This window comes from Doryrhamphus excisus, linkage group LG12 (assembly GCF_037039965.1).
Source record: "Doryrhamphus excisus strain RoL-2023G ecotype Guam linkage group LG12, RoL_Dexc_Guam_v1.1, whole genome shotgun sequence".
Taxonomy (NCBI): Eukaryota; Metazoa; Chordata; class Actinopteri; order Syngnathiformes; family Syngnathidae; genus Doryrhamphus; species Doryrhamphus excisus.
In genome coordinates, this window is record NC_136368.1 from 20,278,166 (window position 1) to 20,292,057 (window position 13,892).

General features: G+C 39.4%; 1 protein-coding gene across 1 annotated transcript in view; it reads right to left on the reverse strand.

Annotated features, from left to right (window-relative positions):
* mid1 (midline 1) overlaps window positions 1-9,695 on the reverse strand; it is a 42,166-nt gene extending 32,471 nt beyond the window's left edge. Inside the window, exon 1 of the mRNA XM_058082270.2 lies at window positions 9,050-9,695. The gene's annotated coding sequence lies outside the window, so the exon portion shown is untranslated. The remainder of the gene's footprint in view (window positions 1-9,049) is intronic.
* Between the last annotated feature and the right edge of the window lie 4,197 nt (window positions 9,696-13,892).

Here is a 13,892-nt window from a genome sequence, read left to right on the forward strand (position 1 = left end):
AACAAAACATGCAGCCAGACGACCACCCCTCCTTTCATGCCCCACCCTGAACCCCAGCCTGCCCCAAGGCCGCAGCCGGAGGCTCATGCAAGCGGAAAATGTGCCCTGGAAGCGTCACTTCCGTAGGCAAGCTCCATGGATGCTGTATCCTTTAGGGGCCCCCACTCCCACCCTTTAGCCCCCCCCCCCTCTCAGGGGTAAGACAAAGAGGTAGCAAATGAAGAGACAACGCTCCAGAGGAGGAGGGGAGGGGGCGTAAGACCCAAACAGATGGTATCGGTCTCCAGGGCTGGGGCGGTCACATGTGGGCATCATATGGGCCCCCGCTAAACAGTCATCATCAGAGGGTGGCCGGGTAAGGGGAGGGGCCCCGCACATGCTCAGAAGCCTAATTGACTTAACACCGACTTTCTTTTTTGCCATCAAGGATGTCTTTTTAAGTCTCGATGCTGACAATAAGTAATGGCGGTGGCGGGAGTTCAGTATTTTAATTGCTTTCTTCCCTCCGGGGATGGGACGGGGGTGGGCCGTGGGGGGGTTCTGCCACCCAAAAGACGCAATCAAAGCAAACAATCCAAATTAAATGCACAAGATGAAACCCAAGCCAATTTACACTCGCTGTAATTTACTTTTCCCTTTTGATGAAATTAAAGGTGCGATTAGTGAGAGAGGCGACGTTACAAAACAGCAGCGAGTGTTGACATGCGTCTGGGGTGATCGTGTATGATTGGCTGGGAAGATAATATTAATTTTTTTTTAATATACATATACCTTTTGTTGTGTTGTTTTATTGCTTCACTGTAGGTTTTATGCTTTCTTTGTAGCACTTTGAAATTTCTGTAATGTAAAGTGCAATATAAATAAAATGTATTATTATTATTATTATTATAATACACACTAGACACCTTCTTTTAGTTATTGCTGCATGTTCTTTTTTCTTTTTGGCAGTTGGTTTTATGTTATTTATAGTTGTGTTAATAACAGTGGTAGCATAATTGTCATTGCTAGTATGATATTACTATTTTAATTTATTTTATTTGTAAAATGTATAATTAATTAAAATGTATAATTAAATGTAAAAAAAATGTAAAATCAATTAATATAAGATAAATTAGTTATTTTAATAAATGTATTATTATTGTTATTTTAAATTATTATATTTGTATTTACAATTTACATTGTTTTTTCCAAACATGGCTCAGTTTTTATTGTGTTGCCATTTATTATTACTATTTACAGTAATCACTCATTTATCACCGTGTAATTGGTTCCAGACCTGGCAGTGATAAGTGAATTTCCGCAAAATACGAGTCCTTATTTAAAAATGTTTTCATAGTTAAAGCAACCTTCTAAATATAGGTTTTAACATGATTAGAGCTCTCTAGACATGAAATAACACCCCTATAGTCACATTTGCGCTCATATTACTCAATATAGTGGACACAACAATATAGGTTTTAACATGATTAGAGCTCTCTAGACATGAAATAACACCCCTATAGTCACATTTGCGCTCGTATTACTCAATATAGTGGACACAACAATATAGGTTGTAACATTATTAGAGCTCTCTAGACATGAAATAACACCCCTATAGTCACATTTGCGCTCGTAATACTCAATATAGTGGACACAACAATATAGGTTTTAACATTATTAGAGCTCTCTAGACATGAAATAACACCCCTAGAGTCACATTTGCGCTCGTATTACTCAATATAGTGGACACAACAATATAGGTTTTAACATTATTAGAGCTCTCTAGACATGAAATAACACCCCTATAGTCACATTTGCATTCGTATTACTCAATATAGTGGACACAACAATATAGGTTTTAACATTATTAGAGCTCTCTAGATGTGAAATAACACCCCTATAGTCACATTTGCGCTCGTATTACTCAATATAGTGGACACAACAATATAGGTTTTAACATTATTAGAGCTCTCTAGACGTGAAATAACACCCCTATAGTCACATTTGCGCTCGTATTACTCAATATAGTGGACACAACAATATAGGTTTTAACATTATTAGAGCTCTCTAGACATGAAATAACACCCCTATAGTCACATTTACGCTCGTGTTACTCAATATAGTGGACACAACAATATAGGTTTTAACATTATTAGAGCTCTCTAGACATGAAATAACACCCCTATAGTCACATTTACGCTCGTGTTACTCAATATAGTGGACACAACAAAAGAAAAGAAACCATTTAAGACATAAAAAAGGACGGGCTGAGTGGAGAGGGGACAGGAAGTGACGTCGGGGTTCAGAAATGATACCACGTTTTTATTTGGGATTATTGTGCCTGTTGTGAGATAATTCAAACCTGCAATAAAAGCCTGTTGTTCCGATGATCAAATTTGGTGCTTCCGTCTCACCAAACAATACAGTGACATTACTGACACCTAGTGACCAGTGTAGAATACTACATATAATCGCAACATCTTTGAATGTGTCATCTGAATGCCTTATATTTGTATTTTAGTTAATTTAACCATTTTAATGCTTGAAAATTGTTAATTTAGGTGAAATATACATGAAAATTGCCTAATTATTCATATTTTTTAGTAATATTAGGTCATAGTCAACAATAAAACGGCATGATTTACTAATATATTTTTGAAAAAACAAGCAAAGCGGGAAGTGGCGAGAGATTACTGAAGTCATAATCCATAATTTCTATGTGCTTTTGGGTTCATGTTGGTTAAAAAGCTAAAGAAACTGACAATAATATCACTCTATGTTAATTGGGGGAGAAACCTGCCCTCAAATTGAATGGGTTGGTCCTGCCCACTTGAGTGGTTTTTGCATAAACCAAACAAATAAAAAGCTTCCTCGTGTCATCTAACGCACCACTACATTTGATCACAATCTGTTCGTTAGTTTTTATGAACTCCTGCTGGCACAAACACAAATAAAATCACACGTCCTTGGCAGAGTTCATTAATTCTTCTCTGATAATGTCATCAAACGCTGTATTATACCGATAATCATTATGATGTTTTTTAATGCAGCTACGGTATTGGATCCCTAATAATCTTCAAACAGCTGAAATAATGCATAAGGCTAAAAATAAGCAATTAGCTAAAAATGTCATCCAATACTTCTCTACAAGAGAGGAGAAATATGATCTCAGGGAAGAAGTACATTTGAAACACTTGAAACAAAACAAAAAATTATAAACATTTTTTAAAAACTAAAAAAAAATTAATACAATTTTATAAAATAAATTAATAAATAAAATAAATTTGCTAAATACAAGGATAAAGAGCCTTGAACCAGTCATGATGTGCTATATATATCACTATATTGACACGCACTATGGTACCCATTATGGCATTGGATGCTCATATCACCTCCTATTTTGATACGGGAAACAAAATAAAAAATATTTTAAAAAAATTAAAAACGAAAAAAAAAATTAATACAATTTTATAAAATAAATTAATAAATAAAATAAATTTGCTAAATACAAGGATAAAGAGTCTTGAACCAGTCATGATGTGCTATATATATCACTATATTGACACTTACTATGGTACCCATTATGGCATTGGATGCTCATATCACCCAGTACTTCGGTACAGGAGAAAAAAATAATAATAAAATAAAAATAAAAATAAAATAAAAAAACTATATTAGGAAAGCAGGAAGTGAACAAATGTAACAGTTACTGATGTAAAAGTACCAATCAGTAACTGGGAACTGATTATGTGATGCATTCAATTGTAATCTGATGCATGTCCAAATGAAATCAAACCATTAGCATTAGCATTAGCATTAGCATTAGCATTACCATTACCATAATAGAGTGGGCAAGGAATATTTAGGTTAGTGAATCCACACGTGTGAGAATCTGCCTTGAGAAAAATCAGTAGCAACAGATTTAGCCTTCAAGGTCAGATCAGATACGGGAATTTACAAAACTGGAGCAGAAAAGAGAAAGAAAACAAGTTTGTTTATATTCACAAAGAAAAGCTGTTATATGCTCGGGTGTATTTTTACACCGCTTGACAACACAGTTTTGGGACGCAAAGGCAGGAGAATATTGTGTGTGGGGGCAAGACATTGCTTTTGAAAGGCGCCTGCCGCATTCTTTGCTGCTTGGAGAACTTTCTAATTGGTTCCAGCCTCTGGCGGGCGTTAAACAGAAGAAGAGTCATGCCTTTATCACAAATCTCCCCTCCAGTGAGATTAACTCATCACAGGAGATAGTAGGGAAAGTCAGGCAGTGTGCCAAGTGTGTACACACACACACACACACACACACACAAAGACACACAATCACTGTAATAAGGTGTTTTTTTTAGAATTTCTTTATATTTACTTGAAATGCTATACATTTTAAAGGGATTGTTGGGATTTTTTTTGACATAAAGTTGTATGACATCATCAGTAGTGTAGTGCATCAACGCTGACTTACTCCCAACTTTGTCCATGTGAGTAATACATTTGTAATGGTAATGGTTTTATTTCATTTGAACATGCATCAGATTACAATTGAATGCATCACATAATCAGTTCCCAGTTCCACATGTCCAAAAGGAGTAGGAAGAAGCAAAGCTTATTAAATCCTACCCCTCCATCTGGTACTTTTACAATCAGTAACTGTTTACAAATTTCCCCACTGAGGGACGAATAAAGGCATATCTTAATCTTACATTTGTTCACTTCCTGCCTGTCTAATATAATTTAAGTTTCTTTATTAATGTATTTATGTATTTTTTTATTTTTTTTATTTTTTTTTAATTTTTTTTAATTTGTAATTAAAAAATTACATTTTCTTAATTTTTACATTTTTTATTTTTATTTTATTTTATTAACTTTGAATTCTTTTTATTTTTTTTAGTTTTTAAAGTTTTTAATTAAAAAAAAAAAACGTTCCACATGTCCAAAAGGAGTAGGAAGAAGCAAAGCTTATTAAATCCTACCCCTCCATCTGGTACTTTTACAATCAGAAAATTTAATTTTTTTTGTATTTTTTAATTATTATTTATCTTTAATAATAATATAATAATAATCAATATTATGAATTTGTATTAATTATTATTAATAATTATTATTATTTGTTTTTATTATTTTTTAATTATTTATTTATTTTTAAAAAAATCTGACCTCACAATTGCTTTGTGTTACATTACGCATAATGAAGGGAGGAAAGTTAACTAAAAAAGAACGAAAGTATTCAGAACAAAGTATTTCTCAGTCGCACGCAGGTAACTAGTTTTCATACAGTATAATTTATTGGACTGCGTACATAACCTCAAAATGTCAAGGATGGACCCGTATACTGTAAAAGGTAACGGTACCAAATATATAATTTGGGCTATAATAAGGGCTGCCATTGCTTTTGCTTCAATGACATTTGTTTCACCCCCAAAACATGAAAAAAAGCCTCGTGGGGGTGTGGGGGGGGGGTGTCATGGGTAAAAATGGCTCCCTTAAGGTTAAATGACAACATGATCTGTGTTGTGGATTAGCAAAACCCGCGCATTCACAAACAAACATCATCTCCATGACAACAAATATTTTACATTTCTCCAACATGGCCTCTCTCTGTAAGGGATTATTATTCCTCGTTTAGTATGGATTAAACATTAAGAGTTACTGCAATGCATCAAAGATAAAATAATGTTCTTGAACTGAACAGCTGATGAGTCCATACACACACACACACACACACACACACACACACACACACCTGCACATGCACACAGACAGATGGGGGCGGCCCATTTCCATCCACACTTATTGCTTCTGACAACAAGAGCGAGCGAGCATCCGCTCCCGCCCTTGTCCAAACAAGCAGCACCCAGAGAGCTAACAGCTGCTGATGGAGATGCTTTTTCCACTTTAATTGGAATTTAGGGGAGCGAGATTAAAAACAACACATGAATACAAATGATAATATGGTGGAATTAGCTGTCTTCTCTGTACCGTTGGAAATAGCCGGGCCTGTTTCAGTCTTTCAAGGTTATCATCTACGCCCCATGCTGCCATTAATTGGCATTTAAGCTAACTTTGGCTCAACTTTGCGGTCAATTTGAAAAGTTTGCCTACGGGCCTGCTGCAACAACTACACTTCATAACTTGAAAAATGGTTCCATATGAAAGGGAAAAGTATTAATAAATATATTGCACAACACAGTGGCGACAGAACCAATGTTGTAGTACTACTGATGAATTCATTGTAAACAACAGTGTAACCTGCTTGCGTTTTACACCAATACTTGAGTTTAAAGCGCATGCAGAGGCAGATGAAGCTGCTGACCACTCATGATACTTCAAATTCACCTTCAATTATTTGATCCCATACCCCAAAACTGCATATGCGTACAACAGGCATTCAACAGTACCCCCCAGCGACAGAGCAAACTGCTTAACACTGCTGATGAGTTCATTGTAAACAACAGTGTAGCCTGCTTGCGTTTTACACCAATACTTGAGTTTAAAACGCATGCAGAGGCAGATGAAGCCGCTGACCACTCATGATACTTTAAATTCACCTTAAAATATTTGATCCCCTCCCCCAAAAACTGCATATGCGTACGACAAGCCTTCAACAGTACCCCCTCCCCTGCATAGCTGGTGTAGTGTAGTACATTAGACAGTGCAGATGTACTTAACGGAGTAACCTATGAGTGAATAAACTTGATGAAAAACTGCATATGCGTACATCAAGCATTCAACAGTACCCCCCAGCGACAGAGCAAACTGCTTAACACTACTGATGAGTTCATTGTAAACAACAGTGTAGCCTGCTTGCGTTTTACACCAATACTTGAGTTTAAAGCGCATGCAGAGGCAGATGAAGCTGCTGACCACTCATGATACTTCAAATTCACCAAGCATTCATCAGTACCCCCCTAGCATAGCTGATGTAGTGTAGCACATTAGACGATGCAGATGTACTTTACGGAGTAACCTATGAGTGAAGAAACGTTATGATAAAACTGCATATGCGTACAACAAGCATTCAACAGTACCCCCCTTGCATAGCTGATGTAGTGTAGTACATTAGACAGTGCAGATGTACTTCACGGAGTAACCTGTGAGTGAATAAACTTTATGAAAAACTGCATATGCGTACAACAAGCATTCAACAGTACCCCCCCTTGCATAGCTGATGTAGTGTAGTACATTAGACAGTGCAGATGTACTTAACGGAGTAACCTATGAGTGAATAAACTTTATGAAAAACTGCATATGCGTACAACAAGCATTCAACAGTACCCCCCTAGCATAGCTGATGTAGTGTAGCACATTAGACAATGCAGATGTACTTTACGGAGTAACCTATGAGTGAATAAACTTTATGAAAAACTGCATATGCGTACAACAAGCATTCAACAGTACCCCCCTAGCATAGCTGATGTAGTGTAGTACATTAGACAGTGCAGATGTACTTCACGGAGTAACCTGTGAGTGAATAAACTTTATGAAAAACTGCATATGCGTACAACAAGCATTCAACAGTACCCCCCTAGCATTGCTGATGTAGTGTAGTACATTGGACAGTGCATATGTACTTAACAGAGTAACCTGTGAGTGAATAAACTTTATGAAAAACTGCATATGCGTACAACAAGCATTCAACAGTACCCCCCCTTGCATAGCTGATGTAGTGTAGTACATTAGACAGTGCAGATGTACTTCACGGAGTAACCTGTGAGTGAATAAACTTTATGAAAAACTGCATATGCGTACAACAAGCATTCAACAGTACCCCCCTAGCATAGCTGATGTAGTGTAGCACATTAGACAGTGCAGATGTACTTCACGGAGTAACCTGTGAGTGAATAAACTTTATGAAAAACTGCATATGCGTACAACAAGCATTCAACAGTACCCCCCTTGCATAGCTGATGTAGTGTAGCACATTAGACGATGCAGATGTACTTTACGGAGTAACCTATGAGTGAAGAAACGTTATGATAAAACTGCATATGCGTACAACAAGCATTCAACAGTACCCCCCCTTGCATTGCTGATGTAGTGTAGTACATTAGACAGTGCAGATGTACTTCACGGAGTAACCTGTGAGTGAATAAACTTTATGAAAAACTGCATATGCGTACAACAAGCATTCAACAGTACCCCCCTTGCATAGCTGATGTAGTGTAGTACATTGGACAGTGCATATGTACTTAACAGAGTAACCTGTGAGTGAATAAACTTTATGAAAAACTGCATATGCGTACAACAAGCATTCAACAGTACCCCCCTTGCATTGCTGATGTAGTGTAGTACATTAGACAGTGCAGATGTACTTAACGGAGTAACCTATGAGTGAATAAACTTTATGAACGCAGTTCCAGAGCTAGAGATTTATGCCAAGTATGATAAAAAAAAAAGAACGTTTTAAAAACAAGGAGTGCAGTCGTGAGTCACGGCAACAGCAAAACCAGATGGCGGAATGGCGAGAAGCGGAATTCTGCATTTCTTACACACGAGTCTGAATCCGACCAAAACAAAGCGCCCTGACCCGTGTTGCACATTTCTACTACTTTAATTGCAAAGCAGTACTTTTCAGACATCAGCGGAGGTGCAAACAAGACTGAGCTTGTTTTTTTTTTTTTTTTTTTTTTTTTAAGACAGCACATCCAGCTTCCTCTTACTTCAAATCGATTTCCCCTCCTCCCCCCTCCTCCTCCCACCCAGCACTCTCACGATTAATACTTTGCAGCACCTTTTCAAGCCTGAGCTTGGCTGTGTGTGTGTGTGTGTGTGTGCGCATCAATGCATTTGTTCATCAAGTGTTTATGTAGTTTGTGCTGTGCTGTGCTGTGCTGGGCGCTATCTTCATTTCCATAAATTAGCATCCAAGTATTACAGGATATAAAAAGACTTGAAGTGTGGCTGCAGCTTTATTTGGGTTTATGCATGAGGATTTATGCCCTCCGAGTCACCTCAGCCTCACTAGCTTGGCTAGTCTGTAAAACGCAGATAAAAGACCTGCATCTAATTTGTATAAACTACCCACGCCCGGCCGGCCCCAGAGCTGCCAGTGGGTATTTCTCTATCCAGATCTTACCTGCTTCCCCATGGCTGCGGTGCTAAGTGTTCCTCCCTGGTGGATGGTAGTAGGCCAGAGCTGAGTGCAAAGCATTAGGCGGCTGCTGTGATTCCCGGAGGTAAACAAGGCAGGAGGCAGGAGGTGGAAGGTGTTCTGCCTCTGCTGTACACTCCCATTATCGGGGTGTGTGCACACATACTTCACTGACATGGACTGGCTGTCATCTCTGCTGCAGGTTTACACAGGAGCATGAAGAGCCTCTGGGGGGGGGGGGGGGTAGTGCATTAACCCTTCCGTGGACAGGAGCAAAGCAGACCAAGCGCACACTTCCACAACATTATTAGAGTTAACATTATTAGAGCCCTCTCGGCATGAAATAACACCCCTATAGTCACTTTTACACTCGTATTAGACGTTTATTCATTCATTTATTTTCTATCGCTTATCCTCACAAAGGTCGCGGAGGTGCTGGAGCCTATCCCAGCTGTGCTTGGGCGAGAGGCGGGGTACACCCTGGACTGGTGGCCAGCCAATCACAGAGCACATATAGACAAACGACTCACATTCATAACTATGGACAAACAAAGTATGGACACAGAGACAGACGCAGGCCAAGGGTGGAATTGAACTCGGGTTTCCAAGCTGCGAGGTCTTCACGCTAACCACTTGTCTACCGTGCAGCCCCTTATTAGACATTCATTCATTTTCTACCGCTTTTCCTCACGAGGGTCGCGGGGGTGCTGGAGCCTATCCCAGCTGTCTTCAAAGCGAGAGGCGGGGTACACCCTGGACTGGTGGCCAGCCAATCACAGGGCACATATAGACAAACAACCATTCACACTCACATTCATACCTATGGACAAACAAACTATGGACACAGAGACAGACGCAGGCCAAGGGTGGAATTGAACTCGGGTTTCCTAGCTGCAAGGCCTGCGTGCTAACCACTACTCCACCTTGCAGCCCTGTATTAATTAGACATAATAAGAGAAAATAAGAGAAAATATACCCCTAGCTTACAGTTTGTTTCATTCCATATGCTTACCACATGTTTATATAGTATTATAATAATATTATATTAATACTTATGTATTTGTATATTATTATTGTATAGTATTAGTATTAGTATGTACTTTGAATGCTTTTTTTTTAAATATTCAAGTTTGTTTATCCATTTTTATTCTGGTAAAATGCTTAATTAAGGCCCAAAACTTTTTAATAACAACAGGCTGAAGTCAACCACGAAGCATTATGATTTTTTTAATGAATATATCTGGAAAAAAACCTTGGTGATAGAGTCAAGCTGTGAAAATCGAAGTATGAAGTGATGAAGGACGACTGTAATGGGAATATCATATATTCCAAGGTCAAACTGCCTCTATTATAAAAGCTTATTAACTGAATATCCATCCATCCATCTTCTATGCTGGAGCCTATCCCGGCTGAGTTTGGACAAGAGGCACTCTATGGACTCTATCGCCAATCGCGGACCCACATGAAAACATTTTGACCTTCTTGTGATATTAGCAAAAGGTAAGTGTCATCAAACATGTCACTTGGTGCAAAAAGACTAATTAGACTAAGCTAATCAATAAAAAAGCATTGATGAACCACGAAGGAAAGCTGCATTCATTTATCAACTTGTGTGCCTTAAACACCACAGGAAGCTTTCTCAGTCCAGTAAATGAAAGCTCCAGCTGGGGAGCCGTCAGTAGCCAAAAAGGCCAAAAGCTACAGGGACCAAATATGTTTGGTTTTCTCCACCCTTAATGATAATTCATCCTGTGAGATATAGCCGAGTCCCCCCCCCCCCCAACCCCCCCACATACACACCCACAGACTCACACATATGAAAATTCCACCCTTTACAAAAATGATATCATATATGAGGAATTTGGTGGACAACCGTCAAGTGAAAGTCAGAGCAAGGGTTTGATGCCAGAGACCATAATGTGTAGTCCCAACCCTTGCAACCCAATCACCAATTAGTACGTCTGGATGCAATTTAGCTGAAAATTAGTAGGGTTCTGACACTGGAGGAAAACATATGACACACAAAGACTATATTTGGCCCTGGGAATTCACTGTTGCTGGCTCACGGGATCTTGGGGACACGTCAACGTGAGGAACCAACACCGGAAGTCAGGACAGTTTGCCCAAAGTCGTGGTGTTTGGATCTTGGTCATTTTGTACACCTTTTTTCAAATATCATTGCCGTTTGGTGGACAACTCCAGCCTATTTAGTTAGATAGATAGATGGATGGATGGATGGATGGATGGATGGATAGATAGATAGAGAAAAGATAGATAAAAAGAAAAAAAAGACATAGATAAAAAGAAAAAAGAAATAGATAGATAGATGGATGGATGGATGGATAGATGGATAGATAGATCCACCTTATTTTCTTTAACCCTGCATGCCCCATGTTTTCCAAATCTGTAAGCTGCTGGATGATGAATAAAGTTTTTCCAAATCTATAAGCTGCTGGATGATGAATAAAGTTTTTCCAAATCTATAAGCTGCTGGATGATGAATAAAGTTTTTCCAAATCTATAAGCTGCTGGATGATGAATAAAGTTTTTCCAAATCTATAAGCTGCTGGATGATGAATAAAGTTTTTCCAAATCTGTAAGCTGCTGGATGATGAATAAAGTTTTTCCAAATCTGTAAGCTGCTGGATGATGAATAAAGTATCTATCTATCTATCCATCCATCCATCTTATTTTCTTTAACCCTGCATGCCCCCATGTTTTCCAAATCCGTAAGCTGCTGGATGATGAATAAAGTATCTATCTATCTATCTATCTAGCTATCGTGACTAAAATAGTAAAATATTAATATGCATATTTAAGCACGTTTTAAGTAATTTCAAGCATAAGTATGGCTAAATTAACTACAATACAAACATTCATAAGACATAATATCCAACCCATTCAGTATAATTACATGAGTATTATTCCTACATAAGCACATAGCAAGCATAAGAAAGGAAGGTTAGGTGTGTGTGTGTTGTAATGATATGTAGTGTTCTACAATGGTCACTAGGTGTCAGTAATGTTACATTGATGAGACAATAGACAACACAGGAAGTACTCGCTGATTCTACCAAGTCTAATTTCTGCCTTATATTTTCTTTTTATGTGTACTATATTGGGTAATACAAGCGTAAAGGTTTAGAGAGCTGTGATAACGTTAAATGATAAACGTTTAGAAGGTCATAAACACTTTTTCGATGCCTAGATATTACATTAAATAAGAAATCCTAAATGCTAACATTTTCTCGTCAGTACAATGCCATAGCTATTGATGCAAGAATTCGGATTATCATCAAGAAAAGCATGGAAATGGCTACATATCAGCTATATTAAAATTTACCGATCTGCGTTCATACCTTCACCTATGGTCATGCGCTTTGGAGTATAGTTACCGAAAGGACAAGCTCGCGGGCACAAGCGGCCGAAATGAGTTTTCTCCGTGGCATCCCTTAAAGATAAGGGATGTGGGAGCAACTCAGAGCAGAATCAAGAGCCGCTTTCCCGGGGAAGTGCTCAGGGCTCCTCCAGGAAGATCCAGGACATGTTGGAGAGACTGGCCTGGGAACACCTCGGGATCGGCCGTGAGGAACCGGATAAGGAAAATGGAAGTCTGGGCTTCGCTGCTTAGGCTGCTGCCCCCACGACCCGACGTTGGATACGTGAGGGGAACATAGATGGAGTATCAAGTCAACTCCGCCAAAGAATTGACCTGAATGCCATCCCATACGGGATTGTGGTCTGTCCGATGTAGAAGATTTGACATCGAGGTGATCATCTGGTGAGAATATTGTCTTATACGTGGTTTTCGCCGCTCTTTGGGAAAGAGCCCTCCTACTGCGCGGCTCTACCGGGTGAGTTGTCTGGATCCATGTTAGTTTTGGACGCAGACGTTGTAAAGCAACGGCGCAGGCATGAAAGTGGATAACCACACACCATGAAATGTGAAACTCTGGCAGTTTAGCTTCACATGTCTTTTTGCGGCACGCACGGACGCCGCGGTGGGGGAGCTTTACTTACTATGCAGAGATGCAGAAGGGGCTTTACCGGGGAATACACTCCCTGGATGATCCTGCATGCAAACCTCATCATCTCTTGGGATTTGGTTTGAGTAAACCGGAGTACCCGGAGAAAACCCACAGGGAGAACATGCTAACTCCACACAGAGATGGCCGAGGGTGGAATTGAACACAGGTCTCCTAGCTGTGAGGTCTGCGCGCTAACCACTTGACCGCCGTGCAGCCGAGAACCCATTCATGACCTTCTAAATACATTTTTTTAACATTATTAGAGTCCTCTAGACCTTAAATAACACCCCTACAGTCACCTTTACACTCATTCATTCATTCATTTTCTACCGCTTGTTGTCACAAGGGTCGCAAAGGGTGCTGGAGCCTATCCCAGCTGTCTTCAGGCAAGAGGCGGGTGTACACCCTGGACTGGTGTCCAGCCAATCACAGGGCACATATGGACAAACAACCATTCACACTCACATTCATACCTATGGAGAATTTGGAGTGGCTAATTAACCTAGCATGTTTTTGGAATGTGGGAGGAAACCGGAGTACCCGGAGAATTGAATTGAACCCTGGTCTCCTAGCTGTGAGGTCGCTAACCACTCGACCGCCGTGCAGCCCGGTTGTCTTTTAATATAATATAAAATATTTACATTGTGCAGACAAAGCGCCATAAAGAGAGCACCAAGGCACATCCAGCAGGTAATAGAAACGATGGCCTGGAGATACGTGAGGCGTGGTGAGTACTTCCTGAACGTGATTACGCCTCACATGACGGCGCTTGCTGACTGTGCTGACTCTATGAGCTTTTG